This window comes from Somniosus microcephalus, chromosome 6 (genome assembly GCF_052327205.1).
Source record: "Somniosus microcephalus isolate GS21.2 chromosome 6, FLI_Smic_1.0, whole genome shotgun sequence".
Lineage (NCBI taxonomy): Eukaryota > Metazoa > Chordata > Chondrichthyes > Squaliformes > Somniosidae > Somniosus > Somniosus microcephalus.
In genome coordinates this window covers 19,895,396-19,921,403 of record NC_140992.1, presented here as the reverse complement: position 1 = coordinate 19,921,403, position 26,008 = coordinate 19,895,396, and the positions used below count along the sequence as shown (strand labels likewise).

General features: G+C 43.2%; 1 pseudogene across 1 annotated transcript in view; it reads left to right on the top strand.

Annotated features, from left to right (window-relative positions):
* The window catches only part of LOC147115517 (thioredoxin reductase-like selenoprotein T), a 39,823-nt pseudogene extending 15,114 nt beyond the window's left edge, over nucleotides 1-24,709 (top strand). Inside the window, exons 2-6 of the transcript XR_015078627.1 lie at nucleotides 3,095-3,205; nucleotides 5,244-5,370; nucleotides 14,956-15,043; nucleotides 21,723-21,878; nucleotides 22,497-24,709. The product of XR_015078627.1 is annotated as a thioredoxin reductase-like selenoprotein T (transcript). The remainder of the gene's footprint in view (nucleotides 1-3,094; nucleotides 3,206-5,243; nucleotides 5,371-14,955; nucleotides 15,044-21,722; nucleotides 21,879-22,496) is intronic.
* Nucleotides 24,710-26,008: the final 1,299 nt, after the last annotated feature.

Sequence of the window (26,008 nt, the reverse complement as noted above, 5' to 3'; positions counted from 1 at the left end):
ATTCTGGTGCTGGTTTAAAAAAACAACTTGTTTATGGGATGTGGGCATCGCTGGCAAGGCCAGCATTTATTGCCCTTGAGAAGGTGGTGGTGAGCCGCCGCCTTGAACCGCTGCAGCCCGTGTGGTGAAGGTACTCACACAGTGCTGTTAGGGAGGGAGTTCCAGGATTTTGACCCAGCGACGATGAAGGATCGGCGATATACTTCTACATCAGGATGGTGTGTGCCGTGGAGGGGAACTTGGAGGTGGTGGTGTTCCCATGCGCCTGCTGCCCTTGTCCTTCTAGGTGGAAGAGGTCGCAGGTTTGGGAGGTGCTGCTGAAGAAGCCTTGGCGCGTTGCTGCAGTGCGTCTTATAGATGGTACACACTGCAGCCATGGTATGCCAGTGGTGGAGGGAGTGAATGTTTAAGGTGGTGGATGGGGTGCCAATCAAGCGGGCTGCTTTGTCCTGGAGCTTCTTGAGTGTTGTTGGAGCTGCACTCAACCAGGCAAGTGGAGAGTATTCCATCACACTCCTTACTTGTGCCTTGTAGATGGTGGAAAGGTTTTGGGGAGTCAGGAGGTGAGACACTCGCCACAGAATACCTAGCCTCTGACCTGCTCTTGTTGCCACAGTATTTATGTGGCTGGTCCAGTTAAGTTTCTGGTCAGTGGTGACCCCCAGGATGTTGATGGTGGGGGATTCGGTGATGGTAATGCTGTTGAATGTCAAGGGGCGGTGGTTAGACTCTCGCTTGTTGGAGATACTCATTGCCTGGCACTTCTGTGGCATGAATGTTACCTGCCACTTATCAGCCCAAGCCTGAACATCATCCAGGTCTTGCATGCGGGCATGGACTGCTTCATTGTCTGAGGAGTTGTTGAGGCTTTATTGGTTGTAACCTAAAATTGAAAACATTGGGTACAAATGCTGAGGTAGGATTGTGTTTTTAAATTGGAAAAACTTCATCATATTGGACCTTTACAGCAGCGACTGACGTTTTCAAAGTGCGGCTCACATAGAACATGTCTGAATCCTTTATGGGACAGAGGAAAGAAAAGGTGGGTGCCAAGCAAGAAAGAAAAAAAATAGGAACAGAACCCAGGAAGGAGGGGCTTAGAACCATAGTCAGAGAGAAGAGGTTTAAAGGGGATTTCTGAAAGCAGGAAGGGAAGTTGCAATGTAGAGGAATTTAGCAGGAGAGGACCTGTCGACACGCCAATGAATTTTGCTGGAGCTACATTCCATGATAAAATATCTCTAGTAATCTTTGAGTGATTTTAATCAGCCAGATCGTTCTCTTTTGCGTTCAGGTCTCCAAACAGATAGGCTGGTATTCGTGGCATTCTTACACTGGGCGTGTGCTGTCGTATCACTGCTGCCATCCCTGTTACTCTCGATATAAAGTATCCAACCTCCCGATTGCCAGCAGCATTGGAAACCCACAAGCTGCTGTTTGATTTGGACCATTTTATGCTTGCCTTCTACTTGAGCAGTGACATGACGTGTATGGAAACCGCTCATTAGTCCCCATGCCTGCCTAGAATTCCCTTCCTAATGCACCTCATCTGTTTTTAATTCTCTTCATCTTTGGCAACCTACACACTGGTTTGCTCAATTTTTTAATTAAAAAAAAAAAAACGGGCCTACAGTTAGAACTTTAGAAAATCCGGGAGAGCGGTGAGCAGAGGCTTTGGGTCTCCATTTGCGTTCCCCTCCTCCAGCACCTGAACACTGTTCTGAGAAAAGAAATCAATTCAACTGTCAAAGGCAATTACAGGAAACCTTCGATTTACCGGCACCTAAATAACCGGAAATCTCGGTTAACCGGCAAAATTCAGGAGTAGGTTCATACTTCATATTACTTGCCTTCCTCCATCTGTTGCTGTGCAAGGGTGTGGCTGCAGCTGTTGCTAAGCTACAGAGACGCTTGGAACTTGTGGCCATTGTTCTGAACCTGTTGCTAAGCAACAGGGTTTGTTGCTTTATACGGAGCTCTCGGCTCTCCGTATCTTTTACTATAGCGCTCGGTGATCCGGAATTTTTGATGAACCGGCACCACGTCGGTCCCGTCGGTGCCGGATTAAAAAAAAGTTTCCTGTAACCTATCTCCACAATAATGGGCTTTCTCAGTAAATGGAAACCATCCACTTGGATACTCGTTTCTTCTCTATAGATTAAATAGAAGTGTGCTAGGAACTGGGCAGAGGGCCGATGTTCTGCACATTACATAGTCATTTGGAGCCTAGGATTTTTCCGCTTCCAACATCTGCTGTGCTGCCATGCTGAGTCGTGAATGTCTTTCGAGTGTGACTTGGATGGCCGACTGCTATTTCTGCCACAGTGGCAGTAAGAACCTAAAAGGGTTTTGTTTTCCAGGTGCAATGTACCGGCAGAGCTAATTAGTTTCAACTATATTTTATCTTAACTTTTACTTTTAAAGTGCAATTTTGTGATTACCTGATTTAATGGAATCTTAAAAACCTCTTCATGCTGCTATGTCTGTTTTATCATGTTGTGTATACATGTTGCCAAATATATAGGTGAAGTATGTAGCCCTCTTTAGATTGTGCCAGGAGTCACAGCAACCGATAACATTTTTCCAATTTCCTCCCCATCCCCCTTTTCTGCAGATGCTTGCCCCTTGCTGGGGTGCGCTGGCAGCTTTCTGGTACCTCGATGAATTAGTCAGTCCTCTTGAGTCAGTCGGATATGCAGCTGTGGAAGGCAGCATAGCTGACTCTGTCCAACTGAGTACACCCATGCATTTTGACTTTCCAGTATCAGTAATTGGATAACCATCAGGCTAGGAAACCCTGGCTGCTTCCCCCCCCCCTCTCCCCCCTGGCCTTAGTTCACGGGTGCTGACTCGGCGTACAAATCAATCCTGGTGCCTTCTACTCTGGCCACATGTTGCACTGGGTGGGCAGTGTCTTTATCCACAAGCCCGTCAGGGGAGCTGCAGTTATAAAGCTAATGTTACGAAACTGTTGTAACTTTAAAAATCTTCAGTTCTGCTTTGGTTTCCAAAGAAAACAGCATATAAAGAAGACATCTTGCTGAGACACATGATTTAGTCCCTACAACTAATTGTATTTCTCTTTTCTCATTAGTATCTCCTGAGGATACAGGAGGGTGTTTGAGGAGTATACGCGGGTTATTAACCAGCGGTATCCCGACATCCGTATTGAAGGAGAAAATTACCTTCCACAACCTATCTACAGGTTAGTTTATAAAAAAAAAAAAAAAAAAATTTAAAAATGTGTTAAGTTTTGTTTTGAAAAGTGACTTGTGGTCTTTCTCAAATATTCGACTGCTGCAACCTTCTTCCTGGATGGTGATGGGTGAATATGTTGCTCGAGTACATGCTGTCAGCAATGAATGTGAATTTAGTGTTTTTTTTTACACGAATATTCGCGACATTAATTTAGAGAGAGGTTGCTGCAGTTTTAAAGTTTGACTTCTGTTAAAGATTGGATTAGAGTTATACTAACCTTCAGATTTTCCCCAGAAGATAAATGTTGCCAGTTGGTGATGCATCAAAAAAATGGGCTGTATAACAAAACCAGGCATAGAGGATCTAGTGAAGGATTTTGACTGGCTATACCACTCGGTAAAGATCTGACTCATTTAACACAGATAAATGTAAAGTTTTGAACATTGGTTGCGTATAATTGGCAACAGGAGATTTTGAAAAGGTCCTGGGACTGATGGTAGACTTGTCACTTTCAGTTCATAAACAATAAGGTGACACAAGTTTTTCTTTTTTAAAAAAAAAAAATAAAAAAAAAAATAAATAAAATTAAAAGAATGTTGGGATATAGAGCCGAAACAGTGGAGTTTCCCGAGGTTATGCTTAGGCTTTACAATTCACTGGTCCGACCCAGAACACTGGGTTCATTTCTGGTCACTATCATGAAAATTGTGCAGGGAAATGCCACCAGAGAGATCCCAAAAGTGAAGGGACTGAGCTAAAGTCTAGAAAAAAAGGTGGTCCATTGAAGTGTAAAAAATATTAAATGATGAGGTAAACCTCAGATACAGGAAACTCTCGATTTACCGGCACCTAAATAACCGGAAATCTCTGTTAACTGGCAAAATTCAGGAGTAGGTTCAGGTAAGTTTTACTTCATATTAGTGGCAGTTCCTCGATCTGTGGCTGTGTAACTGGGGTTTGTGCACTTGTTGCTAAGCAACAGGGACGCTTGGTCTGTGGCCGGAGTTCCTGCACATGTTGCTAAGCAACAGGGAAGCCTGGATTTGTTGCTGTGTACGGAGCTCTCGTACCTTTTAACTATGCCTCTCTGTAATCCGGACTTTTTGATAAACCGGCACCACGCCGGTCCTGTTGGTGCCGGATTAAAAAAAAGAGTTTCCTGTATTACTTTAAAGTAAGCCAGGAGTGTAAAACCAGGGGAGATAGAGTATACTTAAAATTGGTAATAAGAACATCTTTACTCAAAGATGGCTAAATGCTGGGAACAATTTGGCATGCGGGGTAGCAGAGGCAGAAACATTGGAGATGTCCCAAATACAACTGGATGCTCTAATGACGTTTTAGTAAACAAAAAGCTTGCATTTATATAATGCACCACCTTTGGTGTTGCGACGCACTTCACAGCCAATGGATTACTTTGGAAGCGTAGTCATTCTTGTCACGTAAGTAACTGCGGTTGCCAAATTGCACACAGTAAGGTCCTACAAATAGCAAATTACATAAATAACCAATGAATCTGTGTCTTGGTTGGCGTTATTGGTATGGGAAAATGTTGGCCAGGACACGGAGAACTCCATGTGCTTCTTTGAATAGTGCCATGGCATCTTTTATGTCTACCTAAACCAGCAGATGGGAGCTCGGTTCAACCTCTTGCCCAGAAGACGGCACTTCTGCTAATCCAGCGCACCTTCAGTGCTGCCACTATAGTGTCGGCTTGGATGCTGTGCTCAAACCCTGGAGTAGGGCTTAGACCCACAACTTTGACTCCAAGATGAGAGTACTATTGCTGAGCCAAGCTGATATGGTTGTCGAGGGGTGATGAGCCAAATGGCCGTTTCTTAACTTTCCTTGGGTTTTCTTACTAATTCAGTCGTTTAATGAATTGGCCAATGAGAAGCATTGACTGTCATTGACAGCCTATGCTTTTTGTTTTGATCAAGGGGTTTAATATTGATGTGGAGGAGCACAATGGAGAAAGAAGGGCTAATGTATATTAATGTGCCAAAGCATTTAACTTTGACTATTTGTGTTCTCTCATTTTGCAGACATGTAGCATCCTTTCTATCAGTCTTCAAGCTGGTCTTAATAGGACTAATTATAGTTGGTAGAGATCCCTTTCCTAGTTTGGGCATGGAAGCACCTAGCATCTGGGTCTGGAGTCAGCAGAACAAGGTAACTATATTTCTTAGATAAACTGCTATAGTAGTAGCAAATTTCTCCCCAAATGTATTGTTTAAAAATAATTCAGGCAGCAGGATGTAAGTTGTGCTTCTACTGAAAAACGCTATACTTGTGCAACATGATTGCTTGAGGATACTTACTCATTCTTTTCCCTTGTATTGTCATGCCATGGAGCAACAGTGACTGAAGACACACCAATGTCCCTCTCGAGTCAGTGAGGTGCATGAGAGCTGCTGACAGTAGCGTAGTGTAGCTTAGATTGACAACTCGGCAATGTACAAGATCATGGATTCAACGCATTGTGCGACATGTTGCTGTCATTTTTAGAATTTGAGAAGTAGCTTTTGGTTACTCTGACTCGTTTTGAAAATTGCTCTATAACAGCATTTGTCTCTCAACTATTAACAAATTGTTTACGATATTATAAATTGCTGAAAATGTCAAACTTCCTGCTACAGGTTATTGGCTGGAACGTTGTCAAATTTCCATCCAAGGCCACTTAATAGCTAATCAAGATTCATTGCGATGTAACTGGTGCTCCCAGTGTTAGGCTTTCACAGTGGTTTAATTTGGTATTATGCAGCCAGTTTGTATCTGTTATGATATGTGATTTTTTTTTTTTCCCCTTCAAAAACCACGCAGCACACTGTTCTTGACTTATTTGTCAGTGCTGCTATTTTAACTGACTGTTAACATGAGAACATAAGACGTAGGAGCCAAGAGTAGGTCATTTGACCCCTCGAGCCTGCTCCGCCATTCAGTAATGCCGCTATTCACAACTTGGGCCCCAGCTATTCACAATATATATCAATGATTTGGATGAGGGATCCAAATGTAATATTTCCAAGTTTGCTGATGACACGAATCTAGGTGCGAGTGTGAGGGGGATGCAAAGAGGCTTCAAGGCGATTTAGACAAGTTGAGGGAGTGGGCAAATACATGGCAGATGCAGTATAATGTGGATAAATGTGAAGTTATCCACTTTGGTAGAAAAAACAGAAAGGCAGAGTATTATTTAAATGGTGATAGATTAGAAAATGTTGATGTACAAAGGGACCTGGGTGTCCTTGTACACCAGTCACTGAAAGCAAACATGCAGGTGCAGCAAGCAGTTAGGAAGGCAAATGGTATGTTGGCCTTCATTGCAAGAGGATTTGAGTACAGGAGCAAGGATGTCTTGCTACAGTTATACAGGGCCTTGGTGAGACCACACCTGGAGTATTGTGTGCAGTTTTGGTCTCCTTACCTAAGAGAGGATATACTTGCAAAAGAGGGAGTGCAGCAAAGATTCACCAGACTGATTCCTGGGATGGCAGGACTGTCGTATGAGGAGAGATTGGGTCGACTAGGCCTGTATTCACTAGAGTTTAGAAGAATGAGAGCTGATCTCATTGAAACGTATAAAATTCTGACAGGGCTAGACAGACTGGATGCAGGGAGGATGTTTACCCTGGCTGGGGGGTCGAAAATGAGGGGTCACAGTCTGAGGATACGGGGTAGGACATTTAGGACTGAGATGAGGAGAAATTTCTTCACTCAGAGGGTGGTGAACCTGTGGAATTCTCTACCACAGAAGACTGTGGAGGCCAAGTCACTGAATATATTTAAGAAGGAGATAGATAGATTTCTAGACAAAAAAGGCATCAAGGGGTATGGGGAGAGAGGGGGAATATGGTATTGAGATAGAGGATCAGCCATGATCATATCGAATGGCAGAGCAGGCTCGAAGGGCTGAATGGGCTACTCCTGCTCCTATTTTTCTAAGAAGATCATGGCTGATCTGATCTTGGCCTCAACTCCACTTCCCTGCCTGTTCCCCATAACCCTTGACTCCCTTACCTTTCAAAGATCTGTGTCTCTCCACCTTAAATATATTCAATGACCCAGCCTCCACTGCTCTCTGGGGAAGAGAATTCCAAAGATTCACGACATCTGAGAGAAGAAATTCCTCATTTCCGATTTAAATGGGTGCCCCCTTATTCTGAAATTAAGCCCCCTAGTTCTAGATTCCCCCACGAGGGGAAACATCTTCTCTGCATCGACCCTATCAAGCCCTTTCAGAATCTTATATGTTTCAATAAGATCCCCTCTCATTCTTCTAAACTCCAGTGAGTATAGGCCCAACCTGCTCAACCTTTCTTCATAAGACAACCCCTTCATCTCCGGAATCAACCTTGTGAACCTTCTCTGAACTGCCTCTAATGTAAGACAGAAGTCAACAGTTCAAACTATTTGTTTTCTATAAGTTTACAACTGTTACTGTTAGATCCGTGGTTCAGTGGATAAAGAATTACACGGATGCTGTACATAAACAAACAACAGGTCTTTACTGGAGGAGGGTGATCTCTAGACTGGAGTACAGAGGCATGCGCACAGCTTATATACCGGTGTGGTTACTGCCGGTACTTTACAGTATACAGGAGCTGTAAAAAGTAGTTCTGACTTAAAGCACATACACTACAATTCCTCCCTTTTTAGATTAATAATACCCCCTTAATATTCAAATAACAATTACATTTTTACATGTACATTCAATAACAAAAAGTCCATTTATAGATTCAGTCTTTGGGGCGGCTTCCTGACCCTTTCGGGATAGCGCCTTTCCGGAGGTTCTTGTTCTTGGTGCAGAGGCGATTCTGACCCCTTTTCATCGGGTAGTTCATCGGGTTCCACTGCTACTGGGTCTGAAGTAGATGCTACCGGTATGTCGGGTTCATCCCCAGGTACTCGAGACATGGGGTCGACGCTTTCCTGTGACGCTAAGATCTGATCGACGTGGCGTCTCACAATGTTCTCCCCGACATCCACTGTGTACATTAATGGCCCCTGCCTTGCACATATCGTTCCGGGTTGCCACTTCTCTGTTCGATAGTCACGGGCCAAGACTGGTTGCCCTACATTGAAGCTCCTTGTCGGCTTCTCGTTGAAGTGCTGGAATTGTTTGTCCTCAACATTTCTTCGCACATTTGGTCTGAGCAAATCCAGACGAGATCTCAACCTTCTGTTAAAGAACATCATGGCCGGGATCTGGTTGGTAACTGCATGTGTCGCGTTTCGGTAGGCTAATAAGAAATTGTCCATCTTATGCTGTAGTGGAATTTCCTCGTCGCACATGGCCTTTATCGCCTTCTTAAAGGTTTGTACGAACCTCTCAGCCAATCCATTGGTGGCTGGATGATACGGGGCGGATGTGTAATGCCTTACCCCATTCCTTTTCATGAATTTTTGGAACTCGTCGGACACAAACTGTGGTCCATTATCAGAGCAGATCTGCTCTGGCAAACCGTTTCTGGCAAATATGGTCCGTAGGACTGCAATCGTTTTCTCTGTAGTGGTTGAAGACATCTTTATCACCTCAGGCCACTTTGAATGAGCATCCACTGCTGTTAAGAACATTGATTTCGCTGGTCCATTCATGGACTCAATGTGCACCCGTTGCTATGGAGAGGAGGGCCACTCCCATGGGTGTACAGGGGCATGTGGTGGTGCATTTTGGACCTTCTGGCATCCTAAGCAGCTCTTAGTTAGGTCTTCGATTTGTTGATCGATTCCTGGCCACCACACATAAGCCCTAGCAAGGCTTTTCATTTTCACTCCCCCCAGATGACCTTCATGTAGCTCCTTTAGCACTCTCTCCCTTAACTTGGGTGGAATCACCACTCTGGATCCACACATCACTGTCCCCTGGCATACTGACAGCTGTTCTCTTCTGGATGAGAATGCTGGCAACAGTGAGTCGCCATATGTTGGCCATCCCCTCACCGTCAATTCATATACCCGAGACAGCGTCGGATCATTGCGGGTCTCCTCTATATCCGCGTTTGTTACTGGCAATTGTTCAATTATCGACGAATAAAATATCTCGATAGGGTCCACTGCTGGTGCTTCCTCCACCGTAGGCAGTGGCAGGCGCGATAGCCCATCAGCATTCCCATGCTGTTTCGTGCCTTTATATTCTATTTCATATTGATTCGCCCCTAGAAACAGGGACCATCTTTGTAACCACTGTGCAGTCATTACTGGCATGCCCTTCTTAGGATTAAAGATGGAGACAAGTGGTTGGTGGTCAGTCAGCAAGGTGAACTTCTGCCCATGCAGATAATGGTTGAATTTTTTTACTCCCCATACTAGGCTGAGGGCCTCCCTGTCAATCTGGGCGTAGTTGCGCTCGGCTGAGGTTAGTGACCGAGACGCAAAGGCCACTGGCCTCTCCAACCCGTCTGGGAATTTGTGTGACAGCACCGCTCCAATGCCGTAGGGTGATGCATCACATGCCAAACGAATTGATAGTGCTGGGTTGAAATGGGCCAACACCTCTTGATGTGATCAATTCTTTACACTTCTGGAAAGCTCGTCTACGTTAGTCATCCCACTTCCATGGTACCCCTGTTTGCAGTAGGGTGTTCGGGTGTAGTACCGTAGACAAATTTGTTAAGAACTTGTGGTAATAGTTTACCAGCCCGAGGAACGACCTCAGTTGTGACACATTTTCCGGTGCTGGAGCCTTGACTACTGCCTCAATCTTGTCAGGGGACTTATGTAACCCCTCTTCATCGATGACGTGGCCGCAATACGAGATCTGTTTCTGGAAAAACTCGCACTTGTGGCGATTAGCTCGTAGCCCATATTCCTTTAATCTGGCGAGCACCTTCTCCAAGTTAGTGAGGTGATCACCGTCATTTTCGCCCGTGACCAAGATGTCATTCAGATAACACTGGGTCCCTGGAATCCCTTGCAGGACCTGATCCGTCGCCCTTTGCCAGATAGCCGGAGCCGAGGCTACTCCAAACACCAGCCGGTTGTATTGATAGAGACCTTTATGGGTGTTGATCGTAAGGTAATGTTTTGAAGCTTCTTCTACCTCAATTTGCAAGTACGCCTGGGCTAGATCAATTTTGGTGAAGCGTTTACCACCAGATAGCGAGGCGAAAATATCCTCAATTCGTGGAAGCGGATATTGCACCGTGTGAAGGACTGGGTTCACTGTCACCTTAAAATCCCCACAGATGCGGATCTTCTTTGGTTCCCCAGGCGTATTACTCAATGACCTCTTCATTACAGGGACGATGGGTGTAGCCCACTCACTCCAGTCCACTTTGGACAGTACTCCTGAACGTTCCAACCCTTCCAGCTCTGCTTCAACCGCTGGTCTGATCGCATAAGGCACTGGTCTGGCCTTCAGAAACTTTGGGCTTGCATTATCCTCTATTTTAATTGTTGCTGTTATTCCTTTTAGTGTTCCTAGTCCCTCCTGGAACACTTCTTTTGCGTCAGTTAGCATTTTTGACAGTCGACCAGGTGTGACGTCGTCATCCTTTTTGGCCTCCACCTTCAGTGCCTGTATGGAATGCCAATCTAAATGTATCTTCCGGATCCACTCACGTCCTAGCAGTGGTGGTCCTCCATTTGGCGATACATATATATCCATTTTAGGTATTTCCTGACCTTTATATGTCACTTTCACCCTTATTTTTCCTTTGGGGTAGACTTTTTGCCCCGTATACATCTTCAAGACAATCTCTGTAGCTTTCAAGGGTATGTGTGAAAATAGCCGCTTGTAGTCTCTTTGATTTATGACTGTTAGAGCTGACCCTGTGTCCAATTCCATTTCCACTTGGACTCCGTCTATCTTGAGTGTAACCCAGATAGTCTGGTGATCCTCCATTTCGGTTACATTATGTAGTTTGACAACCCAGCTCCTTGCTTCCGGAGTCTGTGTCACTTTTCTGTTCGTCTGAACCACTGTCCATCACCTGGTGTACCTTTTTGTACTTCTCCTGTGGAGATTTCTTACTGTTGGTTTTCTTCCCAGACCTGCAGACTCTTGCTATGTGTCCTGCTTTCCCACACTGTCTGCACACTTGGTCCTTGAACCAACAATCTTTCTGGTCATGTGTTCTGCCACAGCGATAGCACTTCCCTGTTCCATAGGTCATTTCGTTGGTGCCGTATTCTTGCGGTCTCCGTTGTATCTCTGCAGCGCCCCTTGCGGCTGCTTCGTGTGATACTGCCATATTGAAAGCTTTGTCCAGCGTAAGGTCCTTTTCTGATAGAAGCCGTTTCTGGGTTCCTTCACTTTGTAGCCCACACACAAACTTGTCCCTTAACGTGTCTGCTAGTCCCGCTCCAAACTGGCAGTATTTCGATAGCTTGCGCAGTTCCGTTAGGTACTCAGCATTGCTTTCGTCTTTGTGTTGGTTCCTTTTATGGAACTTAAATCATTCTGCTATCAGCAGCGGTGTGGGGCTTAAGTGGTCCTGTAGGATTTCTACTATGCTTCCAAAATCCTTATTTACCGGCTTCTCTGGGGTTATTAGATTTCGCAGTAAAGCATAAGTTTTGGCACCCATGGAATTTAACAGAACCAGTGCTTTATTAGCATCTGGCACTTCATTCGCCCTGCAGTACACCTCAATACGTTCCACATATGTCGCCCAATCTTCGAGTTCATTGTCGAACGTAGAGATACTGCCACTCTTCGGCATCCTTGGTTGTGCGTTAGCTATCCCCAATGGCGCTTCCCCTTCTTCTCCGCTGGCACAAAATGGCGTCTCCCATGCTGTCCTTCCTTCCCGCGGCTCAATGGCGCCTCCCGCGCTCCCCCTGCTTCTCCGCGGCTCAATGGCGCCTCCCCTTGCTTCGCCCCGCGGACCCTGATCAGCCCGTGATCCCTGGTTTGTCGACGCCGCTCAGTCTAGAACCCGGCTGTTTCTTACCCTCTCTCTCCGGTTTGCAGTATTTTCCCTCGACGCCGCTCGGTGATCAATCCCCGGCTGCGCCCTGCTCTCTTCACCCTCTTTCTTACCCCGTCGACGCTGCCCGGCTCTCTCTCTCTGCCGTTGGTCGGCTCCAGCCGCCGCTGCTCGGGAAGGGTCTGCTCAGGACCTGTCGTCGGTCTCTTACTGCTCGTTGTGGCTGGGGAACCAAGCCCGGCTCTCCACAGCCTCCCCAGCGAAGTTGGATCTCTGCCTGACTGCTGGGCGGTTGCTCGAGGTCGACGCCCGTGTTCCTGGACTCGACTTATTTTTTTTGTTTAATGTTGCAGGTAGATTGGCATCAACACTCGTCGCCACTGTTAGATCCGTGGTTCAGTGGATAAAGAATTACACGGATGCTGTACATAAACAAACAACAGGTCTTTACTGGAGGAGGGTCATCTCTAGACTGGAGTACAGAGGCATGCGCACAGCTTATATACCGGTGTGGTTACTGCCGGTACTACAGTATACAGGAGCTGTAAAAAGTAGTTCTGACTTAAAGCACATACACTACAGTTACCTACCACTAGATGGTGCCTGTTTTCCATGCCCCAGCAAAATGGACCACTTCAGAAGAGCGTGCATACAATTATTTATGTGGAGAAGTATTTCCGATAGAATTAAGGTTATTTTTGAGGGATATTGGACATTTTGGTCTAGACCTACTGACGGAACGATAGAAACCTTCCTGTTAAAATATAAAATTCTGTAAGAATGAATCTTGTAGGCCTGGACAGCTTCATTTGTGGGATGGTGTTGTCAAAATTGGACTCCTAATGGTTTGAATGCATTTGCATTATTAAAATATGACCTTCATATACCTTTTGAGTTTCTTTTCAATTTTCTTTCCTATTCTCTCTCTTTCCACCCCCCCCCCCCCTCCGACCTCACCTCACCCGACCGCTCCTGAAGGTGCTTGCTATTTTCAGGACACTGTTACAGTGGGAATCGGTATTCCTTCAAAGCCCAAGTGGCCACTCTTCATGTGAGGCTGAACAGTGAGTGGTCACAGGCTACCTGACTATTGAGGAATGGCATCACGGCTGAGCATGGTGCCTACAAATGCACCTTTTCTCGCAGGAATCACTGGATAGTAGTCAGCAGCAGGAACCATGGCTGATTTTCTTCTTCAGCCCAGGGATATTAAGGCCAATTGTAGCCCCGCTACAACTACCCTGGCTGAGGTATTGCAGCACAGCACAGACTTGGATTCAAACCTGTGATCTACTGCAACTAGCCTGTTCCACATTTTTCCCATTTCCCTGCCTTTGCCTTATTGTTGGCGGCAGACCCTTCTGCAGCCTCTGTTCTCTGTGGAATACCCTTCCCAAACCCCTCCACTTCTCTCCTCTCTGTCGAGATGCCGTTTCCACTGGCGGTTGGCCATTTTGGACTGAGATGGAGAAATTTCTTCGCTCAAAGGGTTGCGACTCTTTGGAATTCTCTATCCCAGAAGGCTCTGCATGCTGAGCCGATGAGTATATTCAAAACTGAGATCAGTACATTTTTGGGCACGAAGGGAATCGAGGGATAGAGCAGGAAAGTGGAGATGAGGTAGAAGATCAGCCATGATTTTATTGAATGGCGGAGCAGGCTCGAGGGGCTGTATGGCCGACTCCTCCTATTTCTTGTGTTTGTCTTAAAAGCCTTCTTAAATCTCACCTTTTCAGTTGTCTCTTCTAACTCTCCCACCATGACTTGGGACTCATTTTTTTCTCTTGCTCTGCAAAATGGACATTTAAGTTAAAAGCAAGTTGATATTGTATGGATCAACTGTCCACTGACTTTACCAACTGAGCTATTGGAAGCTCCATTTTCCTTTTGATTAATAGATACAATGGCGAACGCTAGGCCCTTGATCCTCGTACATTCATTAAGTTGTATTTTTGAAAAACATTTACAGTCAATATGGATTTATCTGTAAATATTACATCAGGCGCACCCCAATTATTTATTTTGACTGCATTCAAATATGAGTAGTTGGTTCTCTCTGGTGCCCACCGGGCTGTTTCATATAGGGGCAAATAAGGAAAATCTGTAATAAGAACAGAAAATGCTGGAAACACTCAGCGGGCCAGGCAGCATGCAGCATTTTCTGTTGTTGTTTCAGATTTCCAGCATCTGCGGTATTTTGCTATTGTAAGGAAAATCTGTACTTGAATGCGACCTACAAAATGAGAGCTAAATGAGAGAAGTGTTTTTTGCGCCATCAGTGCGCATACTGATTCAAGACCATGCATATCTTTAATTTATCCCTGACCATCTACAATTATACATTAATTTGACGTGTACATTACAGGAAACTTTGGTTTGTCCGGAGGTTAACTGTCCGGAATGCTCGAGCCACTGGCAAAAATCAGGAGCCGTTTTGTTAGTTTTTTTTTCTTTTCGTTGCTTTTTTTTCACCAGTCAGGCTCTGCAAGGTCTCGCTGAAGCTGTTGCTAAGCTACAGAGATGCTTGCAAGGTACGGCCGACTGTTTAGAAGCTGTTAGGGCTTGTTGCCAGATACGGAGCTCAAGCTCCGTGTGTTTCAACATTAGCGCTGGTTTGTCCGGCAGTTTTGATGGGACGGCAACAGCTCGGTCCCGTTGGTGCCGGATATCACACAGTTTCCTGTATCTACAGCCCCAAGAAATTACTGGTTGAGTCTGTGTTTAGATACATTTCTTGTCACCCGATTTAAACCTGACTTCAGTTTAGCATTAGCTATTGATGAAACAATGTGTAGCTGTGAAGCCTATGGGTATTGGAAAGTTTTTTCAATTTAGACCGTTGCATTAAAACTGACTGCATTTACTTGTTTTACTTTTTATTTAGATCTATGCATGTATGATGGTGTTCTTCCTTAGTAACATGATTGAAAATCAGTGTATGTCTACTGGTGCATTTGAGATTACATTAAATGGTAAGTCATAAGATTGACACTACTGTACTTTTAAACAACTGGATTTGTGTTCTCTTTTAAATATGACAGGCCAGCAAATTTAAAGAATTGCTTCTTAAGTGTACTGAATCAGTGAGCAGCACTTGGTGCAACACAAACTGGGCTACGAGATCTTTCTGCATTTACAAAATAATGTGAAAATTGAATGTAACGACATCAGTTAATAACTTCAAATCGTTTTGATGCCAATTTAAGAAATTCCAGGAGTGTGAAAAAGGACCAAAAACTCTGCATTTTCAATCACAATTTTGTCCTGTTCTGTGGTGTTTTAATATTTAGAAACAGAAAAATGGAGCAGGAGTAGGCCATTCGGCCCTTCGAGGCTGCTCCGCCATTCAATACGATCATGGCTGATCCTCCATCTCAATACCATATTCCCGCTCTCTCCCCATACCCCTTGATGCCTTTTTTGTCTAGAAATCTATCTATCTCCTTCTTAAATATATTCAGTGACTTGGCCTCCACAGCCTTCTGTGGTAGAGAATTCCACAGGTTCACCACCCTCTGAGTGAAGAAATTTCTTCTCATCTCAGTCCTAAATGTCCTACCCATTATCCTGAGACTGTGACCCCTCATTCTAGACTCCTCAGCCAGGGGAAACATCCTCCCTGCATCCAGTCTGTCTAACCCTGTCAGAATTTTATATGTTTCAATGAGATCCCCTCTTATTCTTCTAAACTCTAGTGAATACAGGCCTAGTTGACCCAATCTTTCCTCATAGGACAGTCCTGCCATCCCAGGAATCAGTCTGGTGAACCTTTGCTGCACTCACTCTAGGGCAAGTATATCCTTTCTTAGGTAAGGAGACCAAAACTGCACACAGTACTCCAGGTGTGGTCTCACTAAGGCCCTGTATAACTGTAGTAAGACATCCTTGCTCCTGTACTCAAATCCTCTTGCAATGAAGGCCAACATACCATTTGCCTTCCTAACTGCTTGCTGCACCTGCATGTTTGCTTTCAGTGACTAGTGTACAAGGACATCCAGGTCCCTTTGTACATCAGCATTTCCCAATCTATCACCATTTAAATAATACTTTACCTTTCTGTTTTTCCTACCGAAGTGGATAACTTCACATTTATCCACGTTATACTGCATCTGCCATGTATTTGCCCACTCTCTCAACTTGTCTAAATCGCCTTGAAGCCTCTTTGCATCCTCCTCACAACCCCACCTAGTTTCGTGATGTCAGCAAACTTGGAAATACTACATTTGGCTCCCTCATCCAAATCATTGATATATATTGTGAATAGCTGGGGCCCAAGCACTGATCCCTGCGGTACCCCACTAGTCACCGCCTGCCACCCTGAAAAAGACCCATTTATTCTTACTCTCTGTTTCTTGTCTTAACCAATATTCAATCCATGCCAGTATATTACCCCCAATCCCATGTGCTTTAATTTTGCACACTAACCTCTTATGTGGGACTTTATCAAAGGCCTTCTGAAAATCCAAATACACCACGTCCACTGATTCTCCCTTATCTATTTTACCAGTTACATCCTCAAAAAACTCCAGTAGGTTTGTCAAACACAATTTCCCCTTCATAAATCCATGTTGACTTTGTCTAATCCCATTGATATTTTCTAAGTGTCCTATTATCACATCCTTTATAATAGACTCTAGCATTTTCCCCACTACTGATGTTAGGCTAACCGGTCTGTAGTTCACTCTTTTCTCTCTCCTTTTTTAAATAGTGGGGTTACATTTGCCACCCTCCAATCGTAGGAACTGTTCCATAATCTATAGAATTTTGGAAGATGACAACCAATGCATCCACTATTTTCATGGCTACCTCTAAGTACTCTGGGATGCAGATTATCAGGCCCTGGGGATTTATCAGCTTTCAGTCCCATTAATTTCTCCAGCACTTTTTTTTTTACTAATACTAATTTCCTTTAATTCCTCCTTCTCACTAGACCCTTGGTTCCTTAGCATTTCTGGGAAGTTATTTGTGTCCTCACCGTGAAGACAGAACCAAAGTATTTGTTTAATTGCTCTGCCATTTCCTTGTTCCCCATTATAAATTCTCCCGTTTCTGACTGTAAGGGACCTACATTTGTCTTCACTAATCTTTTTCTTTTTACATACTTATAGAAGCTTTTATAATCCGCTTTTATATTCCTTGCAAGTTTACTTTTCTCTATTTTTCCCCTCTTAATCAATCTCTTGGTCCTTTTTTGCTGAATTCTGAACTACTCCCAATCCTCACTTTTCTGGCAACTTTATATGACTCCTCTTTGGATCTAATACTATCCTTTTTACTATACTTAATTGGCTTTGCATTTCCTTCCATGACTTATCAACAGATTAAGGATAATACTCAACTGCAGATAGCTATAGAACTATAAAAGTTCACCATTAACCCTTCAGTATCTTTCAGTTGAGTGTATATTCCTATTCCTTACATTTCCTCATAAAATGCATTATTTTACACTTCTATGTTAAATTGCATCTGCCACCTGTCATGCCTATTCCATTAACCTGTTTATATCCTGTTGAAGTATTTTACACTCCTGCTGGCTCCCTACTTTTGTGTTAGCAAATTTTGATATCGTATGCTGAAGTCCCTATTATCCGTAAAGTAGACCTAGCACTGGCACCTGGGATGCACCACTTCCAACCCTTCTACAGTCTGAGCAGCACTCGTTAGCTGTAATCCTTTGTCCCTTGTCTGCCAACCAACTTTCTATTCATGCAGTTACATATGCTTGAATTTTTCTAGTAAGCCTCTTGAGATACCATCTCTATTGCCTTCTGAAAATCCATATACAGTACACCTGACTTCGAGGTGGTGGGGGGGGGGGGGGAAGCTATTAAATTTGTCAAACACGACTTGACTTTAACAAATACATGCTATCTGTCCTTGATTATCACACATTTTAGCTTGACTTGTGGATTCTAAAAGTTTTCCCACAATTGATAGATCTACAGTTACCCACTTTATCCTCGTTTCTGTTTTTGAACAGAGGTCTTAAATTGGCTCCCCTCCAGTCCCCTAGAACAATTTGGGTATCTAAGGATAATTGAAAGATTGTAAGCAGAGCTTTTCCTATGTCATCTCTGACTTCCTTCAGTAGCGTCGAGTGCACCTGATCAGGGCACGATTTCTCCACCCGGGGAAATTAATCGCAGTGTTGCTAAAAGGCGAGACGAATACCGTATTAAGTTGTGCTACCAAGTACTTCAAGCAAGGCCTCTAAGTTGACATATTTCTGCAGTAAAAGCAGACCCAGTTTGGTTAAGGATTATTAGTTTTGTACAGTTAAGTTATCCCTGCTGCGCTGCTATTCTGCAACTCTTGTTACTTGCTGTATTTATTGTAAATAGTGTTTTGTTATCCGCTGTAATCCTTGAGCCATGATAACCTCTGACCCAGAAATACATTAGATACTGTAGCGGTACAGGAGTAATGTAGAAGGAGTGGCCTATCCACCATCAGTGAGAGTGGTGGATGGACAGATTCCTCCTAGGTTGGTAGCTAACAGGAGCAAGCATCACTCACAAAAAAGAGACATTTGTTTCTTTCTCGGGTTGATAAATCCGATTGCAGGAATCCTGCAGCTCTATTTATCTGGTTGACTATTGTATTTTTTACGCCATTATAAAGAAAGTCTCTAGCTGCTCTCTCTTTAGATCCTGTCACTCCACTAACATGTCCGTGAGCGCCTTACTGCAAGGGCATGATGGGTTAATGAATTGCTGTTTGGCTTTTGGCAATGACATTCTTGATCCAGCTGCTTGGAGTTGTCTGAAGGCACCAAGTGGAGACTCTTGTTTCCCCCGCCCACCCCCACTCCCAGGTGTTCTCTGCACATCTGGGGAACCACTATTTTTCTTTTCCCCTGTTATACACTCTGATGGCATAGCTTAAATTGGATAGAGTCATAAAGTTATACAGCACAGAAAGAGGCCCTTTGGCCCATCGTGTCCACGCCAGCCATCAAGCCCCGTCTATTCTAATCCCATTTTCCAGCACTTGGTCCGTAGCCTTGTATGCTATGGCGTTTCAAGTGCCCATCTAAATGCTTCTTGAATGTTGTGAGGGTTCCTGCCTCTACCACCCTTTCAGGCAGTGAGTTCCAGATTCCAACCACCCTCTGGGTGAAAAAGTTTTCCTCAAATCCCCTCTAAACCTCCTGCCCCTTACCTTGAAACTATGCCCCCTGGTTATTGACCCCTTTATTAAGGGGAAAAGTTCCTTTCTATCTACCCTATCTTTGCCCCTCATAATTTTGTACACTTCAATCAGGTCCCCCCTCAGCCTTCTCTGCTCTAAGGAAAACAACCCCAGCCTGTCCAGTCTCTCTACATAGCTGAAGCGCTCCAGCCCAGGTAACATCCTGGTGAATCTCCTCTGCACCCTCTCCAATGCAATCGCATCCTTCCTATAGTGTGGCGACCAGAACTGCATACAGTATTCCAGCTGTGGCCTAACTAGCGTCTTGTACAGCTCCATCATAACTACCCTGCTCTTATATTCTATGCCTTGGCTAATGAAGGCAAGTATCCCATATGCCTTTTTAACCACCTTATCTACCTGTCCTGCCTTCAGGGATCTATGCACACCAAGGTCCCTCTGATCCTTTGTCCTTCCTAGGGTCCTACCATTCATTGTGTATTCCCTTGCCTTGTGAGTCCTCCCAAAATGCATCACCTCACACTTTTCAGGGTTAAATTCCATTTGCCACTGTTCTGCCCATCTAACCAACCTGTCTATATCGTCCTGTAGCCTGAGGCTTCCCTCCTCGCTATTTACCACTCCACCAATTTTCGTGTCATCTGCAAACTTACTGATCATACCTCCTACATTCATATCTAAATCATTAATGTACACTACAAACAGCAAAGGACCCAGCACCGATCCCTGCGGTACACCACTGGACACAGGCTTCCAGTCACAAAAACAACCTTCCACCATCACCCTCCTGCCACTAAGCCAATTTTGGATCCAATGTGCCAAATTGCCTTGGATCCCATGGGCTCTTACCTTCTTGACCAGCCTCCCATGTGGGACTTTGTCGAAAGCCTTACTGAAGTCCATGTAGACTACATCAACTGCACTACCCTTATCCACGCACCTAGTCACCCCCTCGAAAAATTCAATCAAATTGGTTAGACATGATCTCCCCCTGACAAAGCCATGCTGATTATCCTTGATTAATCCTTGCCTCTCCAAATGGAGACTAATTCTGTCCCTCAGAATTTTTTCCAATAATTTCCCTACCACTGATGTTAGGCTCACTGGCCTATAATTCCCTGGTTTATCCCTACTACCCTTCTTGAATAATGGTACTAAGTTAGCTGTTCTCCAGTCCTCTGCCACCTCCCCTGTGGCCAGAGAGGTTCTGAAAATTTGTGTCAGAGCCCCTGCAATCTCCTCCCTTGCCTCACACAGCAGCCTGGGATACATCTCGTCTAGGCCTGGGGATTTATCCACTTTTAAGCCCGCTAAAACCGCTAGTACCTCCTCCCTCTCAATACTAATTTGTTCAAGTATATCACAATCCCCTGCCTGATTTCTATGCCTACGTCGTCCTTCTCCATAGTGAACACAGATGCAAAATATTCATTTAAAACCTTACCTACATCTTCCGGCTCTACACACAGATTGACACTTTGGTCTCTAATGGGCCCTACTCTTTCCCTGGTTAACCTCTTGCCCTTAATATACTTATACACATGCCAATCATGTGTTTTATAATTGCATGAGTGAACTTGTGTTCTAATATTCTATAGGATAGCACACCACCAGTGCCACCCAGGGTGGCAGTCGCAGAGCAATATGCAAACCGATTTTCTGGCTGTCCATTGTTTATATGGTTTGTACATGTCTGGTATAGGTGCAGGTAACCAGTGATAGGTAGCACAATAGCTTCTTCATAAGCGTCTGATGTTATGCCTGCAGGGTATTCTGTTCAGTTGTGTGATGAATGAGTATGCCACCATGTTTAGATTTGCATAAACATGTTGCAATGAATTAACCCAAATGGGAAAGTCAAGTTTTCCAACAAGAATTAACCACATGATTGGCTGGGGTCATAGCTCTCTCTCAGCAGGAGCTTCCCTCGTGAATTGAAGAATTTTTTGTACCAGTTCCTTGGTTTAGCATAACATTTGAGTCATAGAACTAAGCTAGACCTCTAATTCAACCACAGCAAAAACAACTTTCTATTTATATAGCACCTTTAACGTAATAAAATGTCCCAAGGCGCTTCACAGGAGTGTTATAAAATAAATGTTGACACCGAGCCACATAAAGGAGATGTTAGGGCAGATGACCAAAAGCTTGGTTGAAGAGGTAGGTTTTAAGGAGCGTCTTAAAGGAGGAAAAAGTAGTGGAGCGATTTAAGGAGAGAATTACAGAGCTTAGGACCCTGGCAACTGAAGGCAGGACCGCCAATGGTGGGGCGTTTAAAAGGCTAGAATAGGCAGAGCAGAGATCTAGGGGGATTATAGGGCTGGTGGAGATTACAGAGATGAGGACAAACCAAGACAAAAGCTTCACTAAATATTTTCCATACATTATTTTGGCTTTTGGGATAGGAGTCATACATTCTGTTTTGTATAGATTAGAACTAGCTGTCCTACCCAAAGTGCAGATAATGAATGAAATGAGCTTTTTATTCTGTTCTTTTAGATGTTCCAGTGTGGTCCAAACTAGAGTCTGGCCATCTTCCATCCATGCAACAGCTTGTGCAGATTCTGGACAATGAAATGAAGCTCAATGTACACATGGATTCCATCCCACTTCATCGATCTTAGCTAGATCTTAAGGCATTGGAAAGGCTTTTCTGTGAGTAATCCTTTCAGATGTAAAATCTTATTTAAAAGCTTTGTGTGAATTACATTTGGGGAAATTATCTTTTTTTATACGGCCTCTGTTTCAGCCTATTGTGGTGATATTTTTACTGACATTTTTTAACATCAGTTTTCTTCAGTATAAATGAAACAAGCCTAACTGCTTGAAAAAGTTCAATTTTTTGTGGGGAGGTGGGGTGCTCGTGGCAGAACTGGGATCCTTATTGAAACCAACAAATTTACTTCTACTTATTGTGACTTTTTAAATTAAAAAAAAAAAAAAAAAAATCTCAACTATTTTTAACAGGGGGGAACTAATGGATTTCCCTTCCATGCCCCAGACCCGCTAGGAAAAATAAAATTAGCTATTTTTGATGAACATTGCTGATGAATTGGAATGAAGGGCGGCAGGGTGTGTGGTGACGCTTTATATAATTGAATTATTTAACTGGCTATTGACACCTTGACACTGTATGTATAGTAATATTGCATCAAAAAGTTTTGTACAGTATTTTATAGTGGTTGGTACGGAACTAGTTGTGCAACCTTAATTATTGGAAGGAGCCATGCCGAGTTCTCTTGTCTTAATTTACCTTGTTCTTTAATCGTGCAGGTATTTTGGTGGACGTTTTCTGAGAATGGTAAGGCTGATGACTATGAAGGACTGCACTTAAAGCAGCATCGACTGTTTGTGCAGACTGGATGTTCCCCGCATCAGTCGTACCGAACCTTCGAAAGCCTCCTTTAAAAAAAACCGGAAAGTACTTCAGTGCTCGCATACACTGATCATGTTCACCTTGTAGTGTACTGCACATATATCAGATTGTAATATGAACATAGTTTCTTTTTTATATGTAATTTAATATGACTTTGTGGCGACATTTAATGAAATGATACAAATGACAAATAACAGTTCTGTTATTTTGTGTTTTAAATGAGTGGTATACTATAAATTTTATGTTTGATATTGTAATTATAATTTAACTGCAGGTGCATTTTTAACCTGTAGCCCTGGTGAAAATCTATTCAAGTACACTGTATGTAGTAGGCTATGGGTTATTTTTAGTACCTAGTACTAGTGTTATTAATTTGAAACCATACACTGAAATATTTGCCAACAAGGAAGAGGTATTTTTTTGCCCTATCCTAGCGCTTCCAAGTAGCCTGAATACGGTTTTTCATGTGATGGAGCAAATAACCATTTCAATTTATACAATTTTTTTTCAACTAAACTTGGAGAGTACAGTGACCTTGATTCAGGAGATGTAATCAGCCAGGTAGGAAAAATAACACTGAAGTGCTGCCTAAAAGTTAGCTTAAATATGTCTTGGATTGTACATGGAATAATATAACCAGAGGAGTAAACTCAAAGTCCAGAGAATTAGAATGCTAATAGATCAAACACCAAGTTTTAACACACCGTAGTGATGGGAGTTGATATTGGATGTTAAAAGGGGGAATAAAAACCCCCTCAAACCTATTTGGAATGCACAATTAGTCCTCGATAACAACTTTGGATCAACTGTAAGCTGGCCATTGAACTCATTTGAAGGGGTGACAGGAAGAATTTTCACAAATGGCGCAGCGTTTCTGAAATTTAATTTGAAATAAAATGAGACACACATTTTTGTTGGTCAGTATTTGGTTAATGCCACTGTGGTGCTTTGGGGATTTTGTTTTTGCGTCTGCTTCTGATTATTTGTGTACAGTAAGGCAGAATTTAATATGAATTTTTGCTAATGCCTCAGATATTCCTTTTGTGAATTTCCTGATTCGCGTCCTATGTTTTGGTGCGACTCGAGACACTTGCAGCATTCCCTGGATACCTTGAAGGGTGCGCTGTGCTAAAGTTTGAGATGATGCGCACACAGTCCCAATTAAATCTTTTGAATGCTTTTAATACCCTTGACCACCTTCTGACTGTAGAAGTTTAAATCAATTTGCAATATCAAATGGAACATAAAATGAGCCAATTCAGTGAATTATTGGTTGCCACTCACTGCACTTTCTGAGCGATCGATGGGAAGAAAGCTGAGCAGCCCGAGGACGCTGAGCAGCCCGAGGACACCGCGCCCGGTGATGTCATTAATTCTCAACAGATCACCTCTTCCCACCGCGCCGTCTTTTTTGGAGGGGGTGGGGAGTGATGATGGGGAGGAACAAGGATAAACATCATAAAATACATCACAGATCATAACGGTATTCCTCTTGTAGTAAAATCAGTTGCATCTTAATGTATCAGATTTTCAAACAAATTATTTTATACTCCGTCACCGTGTCGAAAGACTTGAGGGGAGATTGCCGGCACGTGACATTTGACTTCTGCAGCTTGAGTTTTCTTACTCCACAATAGTTTCTTCATCAATATAGACGATTTCAAAATGTACATATCTTTGCATTCTGTAATATCTCTTAGCTCCATTAGAAAATGCACTTTATTTTTTAAAGAGTATTTGATACCTTTCCTTTTTAAGAAAAAAATCCTTTGGTCATACTTTTTTTTTCTCATTTATATGTGAAACTATCATTATTCCTAATACTGCTGACAGATTTCAATTACTTTAAATCTTTGAATTCACCTGATGTAAGAATGTCTCGTGAATTGAGTGTATTTTGCACAGTCGTGTGCTGTGTTGCTCTCCTTGCAATTTAACTACAATATTTTTCCTCTTTGCTTTATCCGAAATAACTTTTTGTGTCCGGCCCAGACCATCTTCATTGTCTCGTTGTTCTGAGTTCTCATCTTTTGCAGAACAAGTTACAAAATGTCATTCTTAGTAAAATTTCTTCACAAACCTTTCAATAAAGTCTGCTTTTGAGACACGAGGGCATTGCTTTCACCAAGGTGCTTGATTTACGGTGCTTTTTCTAAAACAAAATGTCAACCAAAAAATTGAGGGGAAAAGAGACTGCATTTATCTTTGTTTCTTCTTTCTTGTCCACCCCCACCCCAAAATCAAAAGTCTTTACTTTATACCCCTTTCCTAGCTGGCCTGGTATGAGCACAAACTTCAGTCCTTGGACTTGATGAAACCATAAGCTATCATGGAGCAACAGCCAGATTTGGAGTAAATTAGTGTGTTTTATATTTAGCCATGAGGGTGGAGTGTGCGTTCTTTCCTCAATGGTACAGTATTTAAGACTTGTATCCGAAGTCTGAGCTGCTTCTCAAACTTTCTTCTGCTTTTCTTCAGACCAGGCAGTCAGGGTTCTGATGGATGTGTTCAAGCTGCACCAAGCTAGGCAATGTCAATTTGTATTGGGCGAATCTATTCGGTTGAGTCCAAACTACCATGATTTTGATGGCATCGAAGTTTAAAGTGTTTGTCACCCCTCTGTATCTGATCTAAAACCTGAGCCTGCTTTTCTCTTCACAATTACTACTTTGGGTGGTATAAAAACTCTTTAGAAAGTGACGTTATTGCGATTTTTTCCATAGTCCACCTTGGAAAGCAGACTTAATATGTTAATCTTTCCGAAGTAAGAGTTTCAAATTTTAATGAACCCACTCTCTTTATAATTTAATGATCGAGATGTTTCATATCAGCCAGAGGTTATTCGCGAACAGTTTTTAAAGGCTGAAGGAGAAATGTCTGCACCATAAAGCCAGCTTTTTTTCCCCCACTAAATGCTCAGCCTAAATGTATTCCACACTGTTGTGTGTAATGTGTGTATTAGAGGAGGCTGCTTTGCATTATCCACAATCAGCATATCTTAAAAGCTTTTTGCCTAAAGGGATCATTTACCGGCTGTCTTTGTGTTGCTGTATGTTTGCATCCATGCACCCGTCCAGTGGTTCCAGGGCGCTGATGAATTTGCAGGAAGGGACTGTGTACATCCTTGATATCACCCTGAAATAGAGCTGCCTGTTCTGATCAGTGCCTTTTTTGCTTATAAATTGTCAAATAAATTTTAACTTACCAAAACCAAAATATAGGAGAACAGAGTTGAATTATCTTTTCACAATCAACTACTTTTTTGGGGGAAACATGTTCCTCTGTCCACTTTGAAAGCCAGTCAATGCGCCTCTGCCATCACATTCAGTAAAAAAAATTAATAGTTTACTTATTTGCAAATGAGGGGGAAAAAACACCGATCTATTTGCTGTCTTTCAAATAGTAAGTG